Source organism: Nicotiana sylvestris, chromosome 12 (genome assembly GCF_000393655.2).
Source record: "Nicotiana sylvestris chromosome 12, ASM39365v2, whole genome shotgun sequence".
NCBI classification, from domain to species: Eukaryota; Viridiplantae; Streptophyta; class Magnoliopsida; order Solanales; family Solanaceae; genus Nicotiana; species Nicotiana sylvestris.
The window spans coordinates 6,738,108-6,758,901 of NC_091068.1; the positions used below are offsets into that span (position 1 = coordinate 6,738,108).

At 33.5% G+C, this 20,794-nt stretch overlaps 1 long non-coding RNA gene across 1 annotated transcript; it reads left to right on the plus strand.

Annotated features, from left to right (window-relative positions):
* Positions 1-16,855: 16,855 nt before the first annotated feature.
* Positions 16,856-20,110, plus strand: LOC138884370 (uncharacterized). The gene is made up of 2 exons (XR_011404557.1): positions 16,856-16,963; positions 19,559-20,110. It is a non-coding gene; the product is annotated as an uncharacterized lncRNA (long non-coding RNA).
* Positions 20,111-20,794: the final 684 nt, after the last annotated feature.

The following is a 20,794-nucleotide window of genomic DNA, read 5'->3' on the forward strand; positions in this document are numbered from 1 at the left end:
TAATATGCTGAACCAATTTTTTAATAATCGTGGTGTCCGTGCCAACTTGCGCATATTTCGATCTCTCCCACTAGTATATGTACCGAATAACTCTGAGCAGTAAAGAAAGCATAACTACTTTTATTCTTCCTTCTTAGTAAGTATAGCCCAATTTTAGGCAAACTGCAGTAAAGTCTTCAGTCGAGAATCTATTAGTAATAATCTTTCTACTTTCGTAAGGTAGCAATAAAGTTTACGTATATACTATTTGTGAGATTTCGCTAGGTTTGTTGCTGTGGTTGTTGTTATTGCGGTAAAATTTTCCACTAGGTTTGTCACCTGAAGGTGTCAAAAAAATCTTCCCACAAATTCCAATATGCCAAAAACAATTTCCCACGTCTCAGTTCAGATAATGTGAGCTAGTAGTGTTGTTTTAGCCACACAATGTCTTGAATCACTATCTTTAGACGGATCAATTTTGCAAACATATCTTAATTTTTCCTTTTTTGTCCCAAAATAATTGCGACAATATTCGGGCTAGATGGTGTGCATCTCGATTAATTATTTTATTAAGTACATGCTATCTCTTACCAATTTAGATAGCAAATTACTTTACCTACTAAAGATTAGGTACGTAGATGAGAAAAATCATCTAATATTTTAAATTTTGTTGGTTTTATTATATCTATTAGCGTTTTTCCCACTAGGTAATGACATGCATTTATATATATGGATTTTGGTAAAATTTTGTGGCAAATTAGTTTCATTTAGTGTTTCTTCGATAGGCACAAGGAAAGAGACAAAAAACGAGATATTGTGTCCTGAGAATGAAGTCGCCTTTGTCAGGGTTAGTCTTACCTTTTAATATGGGAAATGAAGCCGCCTTTGTCGGGGTTTGTTTTACCGTTTAATATGGGATTTCCTACGCGAATCCATATTTTGTTAGGCTGCAATACAAGTACTAGACACCGGCTGAGAAACCAAAAAGAAAAGAAAACAAAATATTGTTTAAGAGTTAGGTATATTATTAGTTCAGAAAAAGAAATGTTTAATTAGGAATTTCTTTTTAGTGTGATAACTTTTTGACTTTTAACAGCTGGAGCCTGGATTCAGTGTCAAAATTCTGTAATTGGCTTTTCCCATCTCGAGTAGTTAACAAGAAAGAATGTTTAAGAAGAGTTGTGGAAAAGCTGTCATTAAAACTTGGTTCACAATTAGTGATTAGTTAAATTATAGCTTAATTATCATCATTGATAGTTTGGTAAAAGGTTAACGCGATATAAAAAGCACATCTTCTAAGGGAATTTTATAAATTTAAGTTATATACAATAAAACGACCAATATATATTTTTCGTATTTCCTTTCTAAAAAAATCATGTACGAGTTTAAGTTTTGTTTACTGATAATTTATGAATTTTTTTTATTATAGCATTAGCATGTACGTAGCCCTTCATAGCTAATTACTTTAAATAGAATACAATAACCTGTTACTACTTACTAGTTAAACGCATTCATTACTTAAATTTTTTTTATATTGTTAGTGTATATAATTTGAAAGAATTACACACATACTTGTTAACGATAGAATATTAATTAGATACATAAAGATAGAATCTTGAGCACCTAATTAAATGGTACTAATATTACTTCCACATGTAATTGACACAAATTAAGTCACAAAAAGTAGATAGCCAAATATAAATGATAGAAAGGGAATGGCGTAGCCCGATTAGTATTAGTTAGTAATACCAATTTAGTAAGTAATCATGAGAGAAACAAAGGGATAATTATACCAAGTTGATATAGAAGAATCCGAGCAAGAATGCCACTAATGCAGGATGTTTTGTGCATTGAACTGCCCTATAGATTATGGGTTTGAGTCATGGAAGCAACTACTATGGATAGGTTGTATCTATTTGCACTGAACTATTTTTATGTCGAAGAATATGAGCTGAACTTTTAGTATCGATTCGATCCGAGCTCTCTTGTTGAAAAATTCTCATTGCATTCATGTGCAGTTAAAGGAGTAAAATGGTTAAAATAAAACTCGAGACAAAATGATGTATCACAAGATTCTTGATATATACTCCATCCGTTTCAATTTATCAATTTACTCTTAATTTGTTTCATTATGAATGCCGCTTTTTATATTTTGTAGGAGTATATTTTTTTTCAATATTCTCAATTTACACTTAACAACACTCCCTTATAAACAAGAAAAATATCATGTCCTTTTTAGTTGAAAAATAGCTGTGAGCCATTATTCTATTGGAAATTGTCATTGTCTCTCCAGAAGAATTGTTTATAAATATTCAATGATGTTTTTGTGCATATGGCTAAGTGAACTTTCTTCTTCCTTTCTTAATCTTTCTTTTTAGTCTCTTTCTCCTTAATGCAGACCAGTTAATCTGTTGTTGATGCTATTTGTTTTATTTACTTTTTAACAAAAGCAACTATTCGAGATGGACCACTATATACAAATTACTAGCTATGAAAAAGACAAGAAAAATAAAAGAAAATGAAGCTGGAAAATATAAGAAGCGACAAAAAACACCATTGACATACATGCACCATTTTTGGGCATTATAGAAAGAAAAAAATCAAATAAAAACCAATCAAACATATATTGGTTCGGACGAAAAATTTATCTGCACTTGATGTTTATCCCAAACTACAATAGTTTATATGATTAAGTGAAAATTGATGTTAAAAACAACTATGTCAAAAAAATTCGTGAAACCTATGTTTAACTATGTCAAAAAAATACATGCATAGACATATGTTACCTATTCATTAAATTTGATTTAAACATCGGGCATGAACAAAAAATTTCATTGATAATCGACAGATGTATGTGCCTATCATTTTTAACCAACTTTTGATTGCGTGTTTTGTAATACCTACCTATGGAAACTATATATATAGGGACATGAATGAACACAAATTCTAGATTACTTTAATCACATTGACCACCACAACACATGTTATCTTTAACCACGAAATTATTAGTGAAAATTAAAAATTCGTTACTAATAATTCACTTCGGTGGCAAAAATTATATTTCGTACTTAAATGCAGGAGTCACATAGTTGTAGTGACAAAATACAAATTTCGCAGCAAAATTTTTATCCACTAAGGTATCCCACCAAAAGTAAATTAGCGCCAATTATTTAGTATATTAACCATGAAATTAAAGTTATTGATGACAAATTAGTGTAGCACATTATATTACCAATTCAGTTGAATCATTACTTTTAATACGAAATATGAATATATACGTAGAAAATTACTAAAAATATTAAATTTTGTATCTCATAGTTCAAAAGCGTGATCGATTAATTAATAATCACTAAATTTTCTATTTGCTAGTAGGATTTTTTGATTCATCATTAATTCGTCGTCAAACTGATCTAGCGACGAAAATATATAATCCGTCCGACGTTAATTCCTATTTTTTAAAGCATCAACAAAAAAGCTAAAAGAAAGATTGATCAATTTTTGACCTTGTTTTTCCTCCCCAAGAATTGATGAGCCAAGCAATTTAGGTATAGCTGACAATTGGACAACTCTAATTGGAATTAAGAATAATAATTCTTGTTGCTCAAAAACCCTACTTTTACCAAACTGAATGACTCTGAAATGCAATTGCACGTATGTTTCCCAACTTTGCACTAACTTATCTACAGTGAATTTTAGGTGTCATGTTTGAAATTTCTTACGTATAAATAGTTATTGGATACGTAATTTACCTATTCAAAAAAGTTAGCTTTCAATTTTTCTCTTTAAAGAAATAGATACATGGCTTGTGAAATGCACCATGTCTCCAACTAGTATTTCCCTTTTTTTAATTATTTTTTTAGATTTTTTTTTTTTTGAATGAAATATAACGTCTTTGGTCCCTCGCTTTATTGGACTAAGTTTTTGGTCCCCGAGTTATTTATAAATTATAATTTTCTCCTCATGATAGCTCAAGAGATACATTTAAGTATTTAGAGTTGATTAGAGTATTCACTTTGATCTATTATTTGTGACGGTCGCAGGGGTACCATGTTATTCAATAAATCTATCACTGCTCATAAAGATTGATATGAGAACCTATGCTAATATCTAATTATTTTTTGAAAATATTCGCAGGTATATATATATGGAGTTTTTGACGAATTTTTCGGATGCCGGTGACCTATCTGTGCGTCCCCATTTTTGTGTATCTGTCTATTCCGTCTTTATGTACCTTTCCACATATGGAAAGGGATAGCTGGAACAAGCTTTCCAAGACAAATCTCAGTTGGTACTCGTACTTATTTAGCCAAACCAGGAAATTTAAATACTTTTAATAGCACTAGCTTTGTATGTAGTGATTCTTCTAGTTAATATTATATATAATCTCTTTCGACCAAAAAAAAAAAGGAAGAAAGAAACAAGAATTGCAGTATTATAGTATTCCCTATTTTGAATTTGAATATGTCAGAAAAAATTGTCGGGGGCTGGATGGATGAATTGGAGACTCGCTTTCGATATTTTGTGTGATAAAAAAATGCCAGCGAAACTTAAAGGTAAGTTCTACAGAGTGGGGGTCAGACCGACTATGTTGTATGGGGCTGAGTGTTGGCCAGTCAAGATCGCTCGTGTCCATAGCAAAGATGAGGATGTTGAGAAAGATGTGAGGGTACACCAGGTTAGATAGGATTAGGAATGAGGTTATTCGCGATAAGGTGGGTGTGGCCCCTATTGAGGACAAGATGCAGGAAGCGCAGTTTAGGTGGTTTGGTCATGTGAGGAGGAGGAGCACAGGGCCTATGGAGAGGTAGAGGTAGGCCAAAGAAAAAGTGGAGAGGTGATTAGGCAAGACTTGGTACAGCTTCAGCTGACCGAGGACATGACCCTTGTCAGGAAGGTGTGTAGGTCGAGGATTAGGGTAGTAGGGTAGGTAGTCTAGAGTGTTCATAATAGTAGTATTGATACGCAGTCTCGCTTTCTGTTGATAGTAGATTTTTATGACTAACCGTTGTTTTCTTTTATTGTTGATAACCTTACTATCTTGTTGTTTTTATTCTGCTTTTATATGGCTTTTTGGTGTTATTCCTTCTTTTGTATATTTTCATTTATGTGGTGTTATGCTTTCATGAGCCGAGGGTCTATTGGAACCAGCATCTCTATCCTCACAAGGTAGGTATACGCACTGGCAGAGCCAGAATTATCCCTAAGGGGAGTCAAAATATAAATAAGTAAGCAGATGAAAAAGTTAAGGGGCGTCAACACATAATATATATACATAAAAATAAAATATTTAACCTCTCTACGCGGTATAATTTTCCGACGAAGGGGTGTCAATTGACTCCCCTTGCCAATGAATGGCTATGCCACTGGGGGTAAGATCTGCATACACACTACCACCCTCAGATTCCACGGTGTGAGATAATACTTAGTATATTGTTGTTGTTGTTATAAACTCTTTAATTTTTGAGACTTCTTTAAAATAGTATAGGGACCAAATGTTCATATTGTTTTGATAATTAAAATTTATATATCAGGAAAAAAATTAAATATTTTTTAAATCTCTATTGAGGAAATTCTAAACCTGCAATCTCATGATTAAAGGTGAATGATGTTTGTCACTTGAACTACCCTCACTTGTCGTATAGGTCAACAATCAAACTCATGAGAACAACCAATATAATAAAATACTAATAATAATACTGATAAATAGGAGATGGAACATATAAGGTGTTCTAAATTAGGATCATACTCTCCCACAAAAAAGAGAAAAATCGCACGATTACCTACTAACCTTTTATACCCTAATCCTTAAAACCCTAAACCCGCAATCTCAAAAATGAAAGTAAAGAATATTTACCACTTGAGCAACCCTTACTTGTCGCATTAGTACATGTCAAGGATCAAATTGGAAACAACCAAAATAATGGACTACCAAAGCGCAATTATTCTTTTCTAAGACAATAAATAAATTCGATTTAGTGAAAGAGCACATTTATTAATAGAATGTTTGGATTCACCAGTCAGATTCCACTAATTTTGCATTAAACATCAGCATCAGTTTGTTGCATTCAAAAGAATATTCTCATAATTAAGGTGAACTAACTTGATAACGTCATTTAATTAAGGCAGACAGTGACACCTTCTAATCCATATATTTTAGCACACATTAGTAGACTCATTGGCTGCTTCTTCATTGTGCAACATTTTTTCGAGAGAATAAACAATTGTAGTTTTTTTGGCGTTAAATCAGTCCAAAATACTCTTAATATAGTATAATATTGTCCATTTTGGATTAAGCTCGTATAATTTTTAGTAAAAAGTCTCACATTATTAAGAGTATTCAACGCTTTATAAATAGATTATTTTTTTTCGCTTTCCATATCGGACTTGTCGTCACAACTAATAGTTTTTGGCCCTTCTACTTCTTGGAAAAGTTGTGTTTCCTAAAGATGCCTGGCCAAGTGTCTAGAAGACTAAAAAGGTGTTTTTTTTTAATTTAAAAAGAAATTACTTGTAAGTTTTGGAGAGGTAATTAAGGTGTTTTGGCCAAGTGTTTGGGGAAAAAGTGATTTCGTTCGAGTAGTAATAAAAGTTATTTTTTGGCTACAAAGGGGTATGGTAGATGGATAAAATTCCTTCATCCTTGATCAAAGATTTCAAGTTCGAGCCTTAAAAATAAAAATCTGATATAAAGTACTTCTTCCTTGAATGAACCCTACACGGCGTGAACCTAAATCAATCGGATAAATGTGATTTGATTACCTCATGGTTAAATAAAAAAAAGTGCAAAAGTTGGTTTTCTACTATTTGGAAGAAGCAAAAGTTTAATGGTATAGTGTTTGCTTTCTTCTCCCGGGGAAAAAATGTTTTCTTGAAGATGATGTAGATCAGTTAGGTCATTTCTCCTAAATTAACCATAAGGATATATATATTACTATAATAAGAACTCTCTACAACAGCAATCTTATATAATAGTCATTCATTATAAAAGACAAATTTTTCTCGGAACTGATTGTTATATTATGTTATAATATATGTTTTTTATAACAATACTTCACTATAGCATAAAAAAAAAATCGAAACAAACGACACTGTTATAGAGTTTGATGCTAATATATAGCTTTTACTTTAGTTAATTTGTTTTGTTTGATGTTGCTATCACATTGTTTACAAATCCACTTACAAAGGGAATTACCCATTAATATTTTCCTTTCTTTGTTTGGACATACTTGGGTTTAAAAGTTGATGGAAAAATGATTATTAACTACTATCCTCTTTTTCTTTTCTTACACCCTGGTAGATCATGTCATGCAGGCTAAAATTTATGAGACTATGATTTATATTAAAGCATTTCACCTTTATTTAAATGATATGAAGGTGACATGCAATCTTATAAAGTATATATAATTGATGAGTTGCTTGTGAAGCAACAAAAATAGGGAGTCTAATCCGTTCAAATTCATCTTATTTATGGAAATTTGGGGCCACATGTTTTTTTTTCAAGAATATAACGGCAATAGGTCCTTATAATATGAGATGACTCAAACATTTTTAATTAATTGCTCTTCTTGCCTTCTAGTTTATGCGAATCTTTTCATTTTTTGGAGAGTCAACTTGACTAGTTGTAACAACTTGGCCGGTCGTTTTGAGTGTTGTAGCCTCGTTTCCCCATTTACTGCTTATTATATGCTCAATTATTGTTATGTGATTTGTTGGGGGTAGTTGGTTTGGTTCCGGGGATGTTTCGGAATGAATTTGGATACTTAGTCTCAAGATTGGAAGCCTAAGTTGAAAGAGTTAATCAGATATTGACTTATGTGTAAAATGGCTCCAGAAGGAAATTTTGATGGTTCGGATAGTTCCGTATGGTAATTTTGGACTTAGAAGTGTGTCCGGATATAGATTTGGAGGTCCATAGGTGATTTTGGCTTAAAATGGCGAAACTTGGAAAAATTAGAAACTTGGAGGTTGAGAGGTTTGACCGAGAGTTGACTTTATTATTACCAGGATCAGATTTTTGTTCCGAAAATTGAAATAGGTCCGTTGTGTCATTTATGACCTGTGTGCAAAATTTGAGGTCAATCAGAATTGATTTGGTAGGTTTCGGCATCGATTGTAGAAGTTGGAATTCATTAGTCTTGAAATATGGTGTGATTCGTATTTTTGATGTTATTTGATGTAATTTGAGGCCTCAACTAAGTTCATATCATGTTTGGGACTTGTTGGTATGTTTGGTTGAGATCCCGGGGGCTTCAGGTGGATTTAGGATGGTTAACGGATCGAATTTGGCTTAAGTGTTATGCTGAGATGCTTCAGGTCTGGTGTCATCGTACCTACAGAGGGAATGGCCGCAGATGCGGAGCCGCAGAAGCGGCTAAGTTTGGGCAGTTGCAAAGAGGAAGAAGGCTATTGGGGTCGCAGGTGCGGAAGAATTTCTGCAGATGTGGATGCGTAAATCCGCATCTCCCCACAATCGACCGAAGAAGCGGAATTGGGCAGGAGGCTTTGGAGTCGCAAAAGTGAGGGGTGGTTCGCATATGCGGTCCCAAAGGTGCGAAGTTGTGACCGCAGGTGCGCGAGGTCGGATAGTAATTGGGCTTCGCAGAAGCATTGTTTTCTCCGCAAAAGTGGGATCGCAAGTGTGAGCCCAGGCTTCACATGTGCGCAATGTTTGGGCAGTGTATAAGATTGAAGGGTTCCGAGATTTTTATTCATTTTTGGACTTTGGGAGCTCGTATTAAGATGATTTTTGAAGGGGATTTCACGAGATTTCTTGAGGTAAGCCAATTTTGGTCACGTTTATCTAATATTGGTTACCCATTAAATTTTCCCATAAATTTGGTATTTTTGAAGTGAAAATCAAAGATATTTGACCCATGTATTGGAGAGTAAAAATTAGAGGTTTGAGTGACGATTTGGTGTCAGAATTTAGTAAATTTTGTATGGTTGGACTCTTGGTTGAACGGTTGTTCGGATTATTTTGTAACTTTTGTTGGATTCCGAGATGTGGGCTCGGGGTTGACTTTTTGAGTTGACTTTTTGACTTTTGATTAAGAACTTAGCATTTTCATAAGGAATTGATTTCTATAGCTTGTATTGATTGTATCGAGTTGTTTGTGGCTAGATTCAAGGTGCTCGGAGGCCAATTCACAAGGCAAGGCCTTATTGGAGTAGAGATTTGCATGGTTTGAGGTAAGTAACACTTCTAAACTTGGTTCTGAGGGTATGAATCCTTGAATTACGTGTTGTGTGGTTGGTGTTGAGGTGACAGCATGCTAGGCGTATAGGTGTGCACCGTAGAAATTGTCATCCGGTTGATTCATTGGTACTGTGTAGTCATCAGACCTTGTAGCCATTCATGTGATCTCTATGTGTTAGAGTAATTGAGCTGTAGATTCATGTTAGAAATCATGTAAGGCTATATGTTTATACTGTTGAGACCTACTGTGGTCATTTCTACTGTTGAATTATTTGCTTAGATGACAATTTTGTACTCAGTCACATCCATCATTTGCATATCATATCTCAGTCTATGTTACTATTTATTATTGTGCTATATATCATTGTTTGGGCTAATTGGCATGAGATTTGTCAGCCCGAGAGACTGGAGAGATTGATGATTGAGTTGGGGCCGGAGAGCCGTGTTGTGAGTAAGATTTGTGGGTCGGGTTGCACGTGCACAGTAGGCCTTATGGCTTATATGTTGATCGGGCTACACACTGCAGCAGGCCTTTTAGGCTTTGTCATTATGAGATCGGGCTGCACGCCGCATCAGGCCAGATTAGCTTATTATTAGCGCTTGGTCAGGATCCGCCCTTCCGGAGTCTAACATACTAGCAGTGAGCGCAGGTACCATACAATGCTGAGTGACTGAGTGTGATGAGCGAGAGTTGAGACAGTCAGATGGGGTACCCTGAGAGTGTGAGTACATGAGATTTTCATTATGTTTAATCACATGTGACATGCACCTTGACATGTAGATATAGAGACGGAACATTCCTCATATTAGTCTTACTTGGCATATTTTATCTGTACTGAGCTCAACTGTTAAACTTGAAAGCGTGTCTATATTTCTGTATTGTGTACCAATAGATTCTGAGTTTCTCTGAGATATAGCTGTCATATTTTTGTGTCATTCTCTGTGCTGTTAAATTCTGCATTTGGACTGTATTGGTTGAGCTCGTTACTGCTTTCAGCCCAAAGGTTAGTCTTGTTACTTATTGAGTTGGTTGTACTCACTAGGAGTGTACATATGTCGGGTTGGTTCGGATTTTATAATTACTAAACCAAACCAATTGTCTCGGGTTATTAAATCTAAAGACTAAACCAAACCAATAAAACTCAAAATTTTCACTCTCGGTTTTTCTCGGGTTTTCGGATTATTCGGGGTTTTTCGGGGTTTTTTTTCCGGTAAAATCTTCGTAGAACAAAAATATAAATTGTGCTCAAAATATTTCTTTAATCCTAGTAAGATACAACTATATAAAGTATTTTTCAAGAAAATAATACAAAATATGAGATGTGTCATGGCATTATCCTAAAATATTCAACAATAAAGATAATAAAATTATATAATATAAATATTGCTAATTAGAAAGTCATAATAAAAATAAACATAATCTAAAAGTGCTAAGCCATACTAAAATAAGTAGACTAATAAGGGAGTATTAATTACATGACTAAACACTAAAGAAAAACTAAAAATAGATTATGCATTTTATCTAAATTATTGCAAAACAAAAAATAGATATCCAATACATTCTCGTTCGTAGTATTGAATTGAATCTCTTTTGTTAGTAATAATAGCACGGCATAGCCAGTTTTCGGACTGGTCATTCAAAAATAGCCAGCGTTTACGAAGTCAATGAAAAATAGCCACTATTTTGCTGCAGCAGAGACCGGTCCAGCATAATATACTAGAGTTCGGTGTACCTGTGTATGAATTCCAGCATATTATGTTGGAGCGGTATACTTTGCTGACTCCAGTATAATATACTGGAGACTAGAACACCGGTGCTCCAAACTCTAGTATATTATACTGGACAATTATACTTGCTGGAACTCCAGTATATTATGCTGGAGGTCTAGTGTACTTATGCTGGAACTCCATCATATTATACTGGAGTTCCAGCATACTTATCCTGGAACTCCAGTATAATATGCTGGACTTCAAGCATACTTATGCTGGAACTCCAGTATAATATACTGGTGTATTTTTGAGGTTTTGAATAGTGTTTTCGCTCAGATTTATCTTTACATGAAAAGTGGCTAAATTTCGATTACTTTTGAAATTGGGCTATTTTGAACGACCAGTTACAAATCTGGCTATTTTTGAATTTCTCCCCTTTTGTTAGCATTACTATTGATTTGATTTTGGTTTGGGCTTTTGTTAGCATTATTTAATTTTCTAATATTAATGGCTACAAAACTTATTGGAACATTCAAAAGTTCTAAGTCCAACCTTGAAATGATACCTTAAAAGATAAAATTATGAAATTTTTTAAGAAATATTTATAAATTACATCACAATAAGTATATTTATATATTAAATATATCAAAAATTTCTATATATGTAATGTCGGGTTGGTTTGGTTTCGGTTTGACTTTCTTTACTTAAAACCAAACCAAATCAATTATGGTCGGATTTTTTTTTTCCAACACCAAACCAAATCAACCAAACCATAGTCGGGTTTTTTTTTCTCGGTTTGACTCGGATTATCGGGTTGGTGCGATTTGTTGGTTTTCTTTGTACACCCCTAGTACTCACACTACACTCTGCACTTTGTGTACAGATACATGTATTTTCGGGCATGGTTGGTTGTTGATTTTGGAGTTTTTACCAGTTCGGAGATTATCGAGGTAGTTGTCTTGGCATTCCCAGACCTTGACTCTCCTCCTTTATCTTTCAGTCTTATTTATACTGTTCTACCCTCCTAGACAATGTTTCAGACCATGTTATTGTATAGATGCTCATGTACTCAGTGACACCCGGATTTTAGGGGATATTGTATTGAGTCGTGGTATTTTCTTATTAGTATTTATGAAATTTCTGCGTTGAACTTATATTACTATGTTTTTTTAAATTTAAAAATGCATGGTTTTATTGTGAATGTCGGCTTGCTTAGTATTGCGATATGCGCTATCGCGGCATGTGAGTTTTGAGTCGTGACACTAGTCTTTAAAGTAAAATTGGAATAGATTAACTTAATATTTTAAAGTTAAAAATTAAATGTTCAAAAACTATACGAAAAGTACCATAAGTTGTAAGTCTTCTCATATCAATAGAAACAATACATTTCAAAATATTGGTCAAAGTTTACATAGTTTGAATCTCGAAAAACAAAAAAGGTTCACATAACATAAGGAGTATATTATTTAGTTGTATATGATTATGTAAATCCACAATTTAAATTACATGAGTCCAACTTTTAAAGTTTTTAGCATTCAACCCATTATAATTCTAAGTTTTAAGTTCATATCTACTATTTATTTTTGTACATAAATTTATATTTTACATCGATACTACTGATTCAGATAACCCCCAATATTATAATGTTGGATTCGCCCTTACTGATCAAAACTCTAATAGTGGATTGTGTGCTATATTTGTGCATGCTTGGTTTGATCAGCAAATCCCCTTTTTGATACAGATTTTGTGTATTGGAGTCCATGTATTTATTGATATATATATATATATATATATATATATTAATAATATGAATGGTGTAGGTTAACTTATATCTTTAGATTCTTATCTTATCAGCACTATGGCAAAATAACCAATCTGCTTATGTCTCAGAATCTATCTGTCGAAGATCAGTGATTTCATGGCAGTATAAAAAGGTTTTTCTTGTTTATCTTCTTTTTTTTTTTGTTAATAGTGATAGTGGTAATAACTTTTCCAACCACAGAGAAAATTCTTTTTTCTTTTAAATACTGATATTAATTCAAACTCAATCCAAAAAGTTAACTTATGAGATGAGAATATCAATAACACATTCTCTCGATCACCCCATGCGAGTACCTAGGGTTGAACGTCTGGAGTGTATCATAATAGGGGAGCCAAACTTCAAATTCTGACTCCGTCTCTACTTTGAACTGAGGATGATTGTTAAAGATCGTATAAGGAAACAATAGCTTATAATTTCCATAACCATGGGCGGATGTAGTCTTTCGGCTACGGGTTCAACCAAACTCGTAACTTTCGAAACGAAATATGAATTTATATGTAAAAACTTACTAAAATTTTAAAAAAATATTAGATTTGAACCCAAAATTTTAACAATATAATGAGTTTAATATTAAAAATCTTAAAACTTAAATTCATTAAATTTAAATCCTGGATCTACTCTATCCGCCAATGTGGATTATTCTAATATCCCTTGCTAGTTCAACTTCTTTAATATGTAAAATGAGTTTTACATATTAAAACTCATTTTAATATGTATTCAATATGATCCTGGAAAACGTTTCCAGTAGAGAGTATAAGTTTTTTGCGTGATAAACATGCAAGAGTTAAAATACTATCACTATCTCCACTTTAAAGTAGTGTTCTAATTAGTGACAAACAAAAATTAGGTCTAGTGGCATAGAGGGCACGATCTGGCTATTAGTTTAACATCAAAAAGTGGCTATCAGTAATAGGACCGTAAAAGATAAAGTGTGTAGTTGAAAAATCGCTCTTAATTAGAGGTACTTATGAAGCAAATAACAACATACTTCGTGTAACCTCACAAGTGGAATTTGTGAAAAGTAGTGCGTACAGAGACGTTACTCCAGCCTTGTGAAGGTAAAGAAACTATTTTTGATAGATCTTCGGCTAAAAAAAAGCTGGCTGAGAAGGGAAAATTATGTCTTTTCCCTAATAAGTATTTTCAAAATTGCAACCTTTGTCCATTTGTTTAACGAAATCATACAAAACTAGCACGATATTTCAAATTGCTATTGCGATTAGGAATAATTTGGCACTTTATACTTTACCTTTTCTAGAAAATGAAACGATATTTCAGTCTATCACGCATCCTGTTTCAATTTATGTAAACCTATTTAACTGGACACGGAGTTTAAGAAAAGAGAGAAGATTTTTAAAATTATGGTATAAAATGAGGCATATATATTTTGTGTGGCTATAAATCATTGCATAAAGGTAAATGTTTCCAAATAGGGAAAGAGGTCATTCTTTTTGGCACGGACTAAAAAGGAAATAGGTTCACATAAATTGAAACAGAGGGAGTATAATATAACCAATGATTTTTTAAGTTCTTGGTTGTCACCAGAGGCAATTAAATGCAATGTAGATTTAATTGGTTCAACCTAATCCAGTTTTTTTTTAAACAAATAATATACGTAAAAATTGTAAAAATAACAACAAAAATGAAAATTTATATGATAATTGCATAGTTGCAATGATTCAGCTAAGATATAAAAACTGAATCCAACAAATTTAAATTCTAGATTCGTCTCTAATTATCACAAAACTCAATAAAGAACACATTATTAAAGAAGTTTATCTTGATCCATAGTGTTATTGATAAGAAGTTGAACAAGCTAGGATCAATCTACATTTGGAAAAAAATGAGTAGTAGTGGGCATCTTTTCCTTGGGTTGTGAAACCACCATGTAAAGTATTCAAGTGACTCTTTGTAGTTTTTTCACATTCAATAATGAGAATTTTCTTTTAGTTACTTCCTTTTAGGGTTACAACCTACAAGTATCAAGGGGTCAAGTCTATAACTCTATATTTAACATTGGAGGTACAAACAAACAATGATTGTAGTGGAGTGATAAGTACTCTTTCATCCTCAACTAGAGGTTTCAGGTTCGGACTTTGGGTATAAAGCCGCCTTTGTGAGGGAGCACTTTCCTCCCAATATATGACTTCCTGGCGTGAGCCCGAATTTAATCAGGCTCCAATGCAAGTATCAGAATTGGAGATGCACCATATACCATTATAATATGGAGATTATGCTTTTAGAAAAGAGGACACACTTATCTTTTATAAAACATCATCTCCTAATCTTATACCAATAGAGATCTAGTAACCAACATTCTTGACTCTTAAATCTTTGTTGCCCCTTCTCATGAAATCTTACACAATTGGCCTGCGAATATTTGTAATTTTTTATTGGATTCCAAGTTGTAGCTTTTCCTGATTTTATCAAATATGAAGGCAGTTCTTCCCATGCTTCAAAAGACAACTTTGTGCCAGAGTAAACGTGGCCAATGGGCATTCAAGAATGAAAAAAAGGAATTACTCACACGAAATGTTTATATCAATCCACTAAATATATGACACATGTTTTTAATATACATTTTTATCAGTAATCATCAATGTTAAATCCAGAAATTTTCAAGGCAAAGTGCACCATCCTTCTTAAGGATGCTATTTAAAGATTAGGCAGCACTTATTTTGTCCTAAAATTTTGAACTATAAATCTTAATTTTAGGACTATTCAGAACATTTTTGTCCTAAAAAATTAAACTAAAAAACTAAAATTGAAAACATATTGGCGAATTCCTAAATAGCAGCACTTTAAAGTGGCTATTTGATGTCATTTCTACGAAATTTCCCTAGTCATATTCAAGATTTCAAATATAAGCAATTTATATATATATATATATATATATCCGTTGACTATTTTTAATTTAAGTGGCAGGGAAGATGGCTATTTAGGTTAATTCTTCTTTTGCCTTTTTGTGAGGGGTGGATTTGGTATTGAAGCCAAAATGGGCTTTTGAAAAGTGCTCCTCAAGTTGTGGAAATGACACTAGGTAATCATTCTAAAGGGCTACTATTTAGGAATTAGCCAGTGCTTCCTGAATTTTAGTTTTTCAGTTCAAATTTTCAGGATAAAAGTGTACTGAAGTTAAGATTTTTAGTTTAAAATTTCAGGACAAAATAAGTATTGGCTAATCTCTAAATAGTATCCCTGAAAATGGCTATATGTGCACTTGCCCAACTCAAGTTTAATTTACTTAAGTCCATGGACCTCCCATGCAGACCAATTTTTCATGGGCCTTAACGAGAAATACCTTTAAAATGCAGGTTCTTCTTTGGTATCCTTTTATTTTATTTTATTTTGTAGAGTTAATTTACATCTTATTTTTAGGAGTAATTTACATTTACCCCTCTAATTCATGTATATATCATATAGATATTCTTCTCTAGTTTAACATTTAGAAAATAGACATATCTAATTTCAGTTACACTATAGAGACCTCCTTATAAAAATTTTAAAGATGAAATAATAGTATCAATAAAGTTCTACTTTTTCCATCACATTTTGTTTTATACCATTTGGGCGGACACAAAGCTTAAGAATATTTATTTAACTTGTCTATTAAACTAATAGTAGCAGAATGAAATATTAACATAATTATTGATTAAGCATTTAATCTAATTTGATAGAGAAAACATTCCAAATTCAAATAGTTAAAGAATGTAGATTCTTGAAAGTTAAAAAAATTTGAATAAATTAATATCTACGTAATAATAAAATGAATTTTCATATAAATTTCAACAGAGGAGAAATCATATTACAATATGCTCATGCAATGGTTAGAACTCATGTTCAAGTATATATCAATTCAAATTTTTTATTTATTTTTTATTTTGTATTTGCAGAGTCGTATTTTTTATGCCACGTACAAGAGGCGTAATATATATAATATTTATTCTTTTTTTTTTTTTGATAGAGAGTGCTTTCATTTTAATGTGCCACACGCGACAGAGATATTTGTCGGGTCTCCATTATAATATGATTAAACTAAAAATGACATTTATCTAAAACCACAAGGACCTAAGTGCTATTTTAATAAATTACAAATTACGAAAAATAGGGTTTTTTTTTTGTTTGACCAAGCTAGCCGAAAATCAAGTATTAGGAATTGGTCAACTTTGTAAACTTTCCCCATCCAAATAAAAAAGACCACACATATGCAATCCAAAACACATAGGCCATATCAATAGATATCAAAGGCTCTTAAGGTAAACTTTTTCTCTCTGTATTTTGTGTTTTGCTCTGTATTTGCATCATTTCTATTTGATTTGGCAAAAGGAAATATCGATTCTATGACACATTACAAATGTTCTTTTAGTTATACGAGCTTTTTAATACAAGATCCATTAAATATAACAAATGAGATTGGTACATAAAAGAGAAATATCTTTTTAGTTATATGAGCTTTTCCACATAAGATCAATATTAACACAGAAAAGGGAAGATCTCATCTATTCTTTTTTTTTTTTTAATTTTTTTCTTCAAGAAAAGGTAATTTCTTTTTTCTTATGGAGATTTAGATCTCTTATTGCTAATAAGATACTAGTTACAACATCTACCATATCTTGGGTTCGTCAGCACCCAATTCATGTTGGCATTGTGTTGGTTAGGTGCACGTCATGAATTCGAACACTATGTACTATTTAAGTGGAGAAACATTGATTGATAGGCCCGTTATCCACTGGAGCGTCATTGGATCTGGCCCTCGGGGATTTCTCAGTTTAAAAAGAGAAAAAAAAAATCTTTTGATAACCCCAGTGGAATTTTTTTTCTCAACTTGCTCATAAAAGAAATTAAAGTGCAGAAAAGAAGATCATATATCAATCAACAATTCTCAAAACCAAGCTAATGAGAGTCGGTAATATGAATTCTCTATATCCATTCCATTATATTTGAGCTAGTTTTTGAAGTTGAGTCAGACTGAAGTGCCATATCTTACATAGTATAGGAGCTAGGTCCGTTCTCGTTTGGCCCACGTATTATTGTGCACACTCCAGTTGGCGGTCTTTGGGGTGGGGGGTGGGGGGGGGAGTGGGGAGACTTAGAGTGGGTTAGGACTTAGGGTACTATATATTGGTTGGGTAATGGGCTGGTCGTCTCTTTATATAGACTTGGGCAATCCTCCCCTCATCAACTAGTTTTTAGGATTGAGTTAGGCCTAAGTACCATATCTTAAACGAGTCAATTACGTTAAATAAATGTTTTTGAAAACAAATTTGAGGTTCTCTTGAGCCGACTTTACTGCAGGAAATGCAATTTTAGTAAAGGCCGGTAATGCTGAAGTACCCCCGCTTCGTGTATGTAATGAAACTTTGAAACAAGTCCGTGAAAAGGCTGAGAAATAAAATATCCAAAATTTCCCAGAACTCACACTTATTCTTCAATGAGTGTAGTGTAACAATTAAAATTAAGTCTTTAATCCAAACAGAATGCATAAAGAAGGTTTCCCAAAGCTTTTGATACTCTTCTTATGAATCTTGTTCCCCTCCAGGCTCCAGCTGCAGAAATATGGAAATAGTGTCGCAGGTAGCACTCATTGAAATAAGTTACACATAAAGCATCTATTGCACATTATAACACCCCTTCTCGTCAGATTGTCTTGAGTTAAACATGCTTCATTTAGCTTATGTACTATGCTAATTATAAATCGCATTCGTACAAGAAGTCCTCAATCCATCAGCTTCTGTCTTGGGGCAAAAATGATGTTCTTGGCTAATGTTGTAGTAGTATTTCAAATTTTTACGACTCAATCCCAACTAGGTTTGCTATATGAATCCTCTGTATCCATTCTGTTGTTGTTCAGAAGATTAATTTTTTGATGTTGATTGTCAACTTATCGCAACCTTCTTTCTTTATTTGGGCTTCGAACCGACTATGTTTTGTGAAACTTACAGGAGTGGAGTTTATATTGTGAAATTATAACAAAATTTATCATAGCTGACAATTGGTCATACCTTTTTTTGAGAATTCAGAATAAAGAGCCCTTCATTTTGCGTACTACTAAGTCAATCAGAATCCAGTAACTCCAGTCATTATATGCCTTCGCTAATACAGTATAATTTACTTATTATGTGCCTTTAATAATTCTATTGAATGTTTACTGTTAAGGTGAACCATCATGTTGTCGACATCAATGCTTTATGGTCGTTTCCTTTCACATATAGTTACTGTTTCAAGCAGGAATTTTTGGCCATTTCTTGAAAATATTTTCTCCAATGGCTGACCATTCTTGAAAGTATTATGGTGAATAATTCGTGTAAGTGCTATAGCGGGGCAATGGTTCTCCTTGAGCCGAGGGTCTAGACTCTAGCGGAAGCAGCCTCTCTACCTGCACAAGGTAGGGGTAAGGTCCACGTACGTACGTACTACCCTCCCTACACCCCACTTGTGGGATCACACTTGGTATGTTGTTGTTGTTGTTGTTGCTGTAGCAGGACAATAGAACATTAAGAGACGAGTATTATTGCTTTGGGGCATCAACTAACTACTAGCTTTTGAGAAAGTACTTCTGATGGTTATCATTCATCACGTCTCTTTAAACTTGGCCTCTCTACCCCAGGGTAGGGGTAAGGTCTGCGTATACACTACCCTCCCCGAAACTATAGTGGATTGTTGTATGCCTCTTTAAACTTGAAAGAACCAAATTTAAGCTTATAGCGTTAAACTGGATAGCAGCCTCTCTACCTTCCTTCCTCTCCAGACTCCACTTATGGGATTACACAGGTTTTTTTGTTGTTGTTGTTGTCGTAGCTTTAAAGTGGATGTTACGTTTAGAAAATGTATGAACCAACTAGTTGTTTCAGATTTCAGGTGGAAGGATTTACAGTTTTATGGCAAATAGATCACTTGGAGAGGAGGCTCCTTTCGAGGTGGCACGTGAATTGCTCATCGCTTTATCTAACTTGTTACCAGATATAGTTCTCGTGGACAATTCTTGCAGCTCAAACGGAACTATAGTGGCTTCAAGGGACGGAACTGAGGATTTCAGGTCGGAATTAATGTCCATTTCTCGTACTCAATCTTCAGAGGTTGCTGTTCTGTGTAATGGTTATATGTGAAGTTTGCAGCTAGCATATAGTTATAGTTGCTCGCTAATAAGTCATCGCTCTCTGTATCATAAAGCTCGCCTTATGAGGTGAACCATACGTAAAGCGCAGCCCGATGCACTAAGCTCCCGTCAAGGGCGGATTTAGGAGGGGGAAGGATGTTCACCCGAACCCCCTTCACCGAAAATTACACTGTATATGTAAGGTAAAATCTATATTTTATCTCTATATATTATGTTTTGAATTCTCTTGACATAGCCCACAATAATTGCTCAATGGTCAAGGGGGTTTAAAATCTTTGTGAGGTCACTAGTTTAATTCCCACTGGGCACAACCTCTTTCAATTTTATAATTTTTTCCTTATTTGAACCCCCTTAACGGAAATCCCGCCTCTCGAAGAAATACCGAATTACAAGGGTCTATTGTACATAATCTTACCCTGAATCTAAGATTGCGAAACCAGGTCGAGATGGTTCGAGCTGGCTACTGCTAAAATCAGACTAAGAGTAGATAGTTTTGACATGAAACAATTTCAACTAAATATTTCATAAATTATTAGTATATCTTGATGTATTGTAGTGTTTGGTTGGCCCTTAATATTTGTTTGGGATATGATAATCATATGAGTGGAGAAGAGTGAAAGCAGTCAGTTAGATGTTGCACAGATTTTGAAGTAGGAGCACATCATGTTGTAAATAATTGGTTAGACAAAATTTATAAAGGAAAAGTGCTCTAAGGTTATTATGATCAGAATAAGATGATATTAGAAAATCAATACTTGGCACATTGTAAACTAATGGCTCATAAGTGTGCAAAAGTTCATATGTTGTTACAATATTTACCAAAATGGGTAACATTCACATGTATAAGACAGACCACAAGGTAAATTTCACACATGCAAAAGTGATACAAGCGAAAATTAATATTAATGGGTTTAATTGAACCCACTCTCCCATTCTAAATCGGCTCATATATATATATATATATATATAT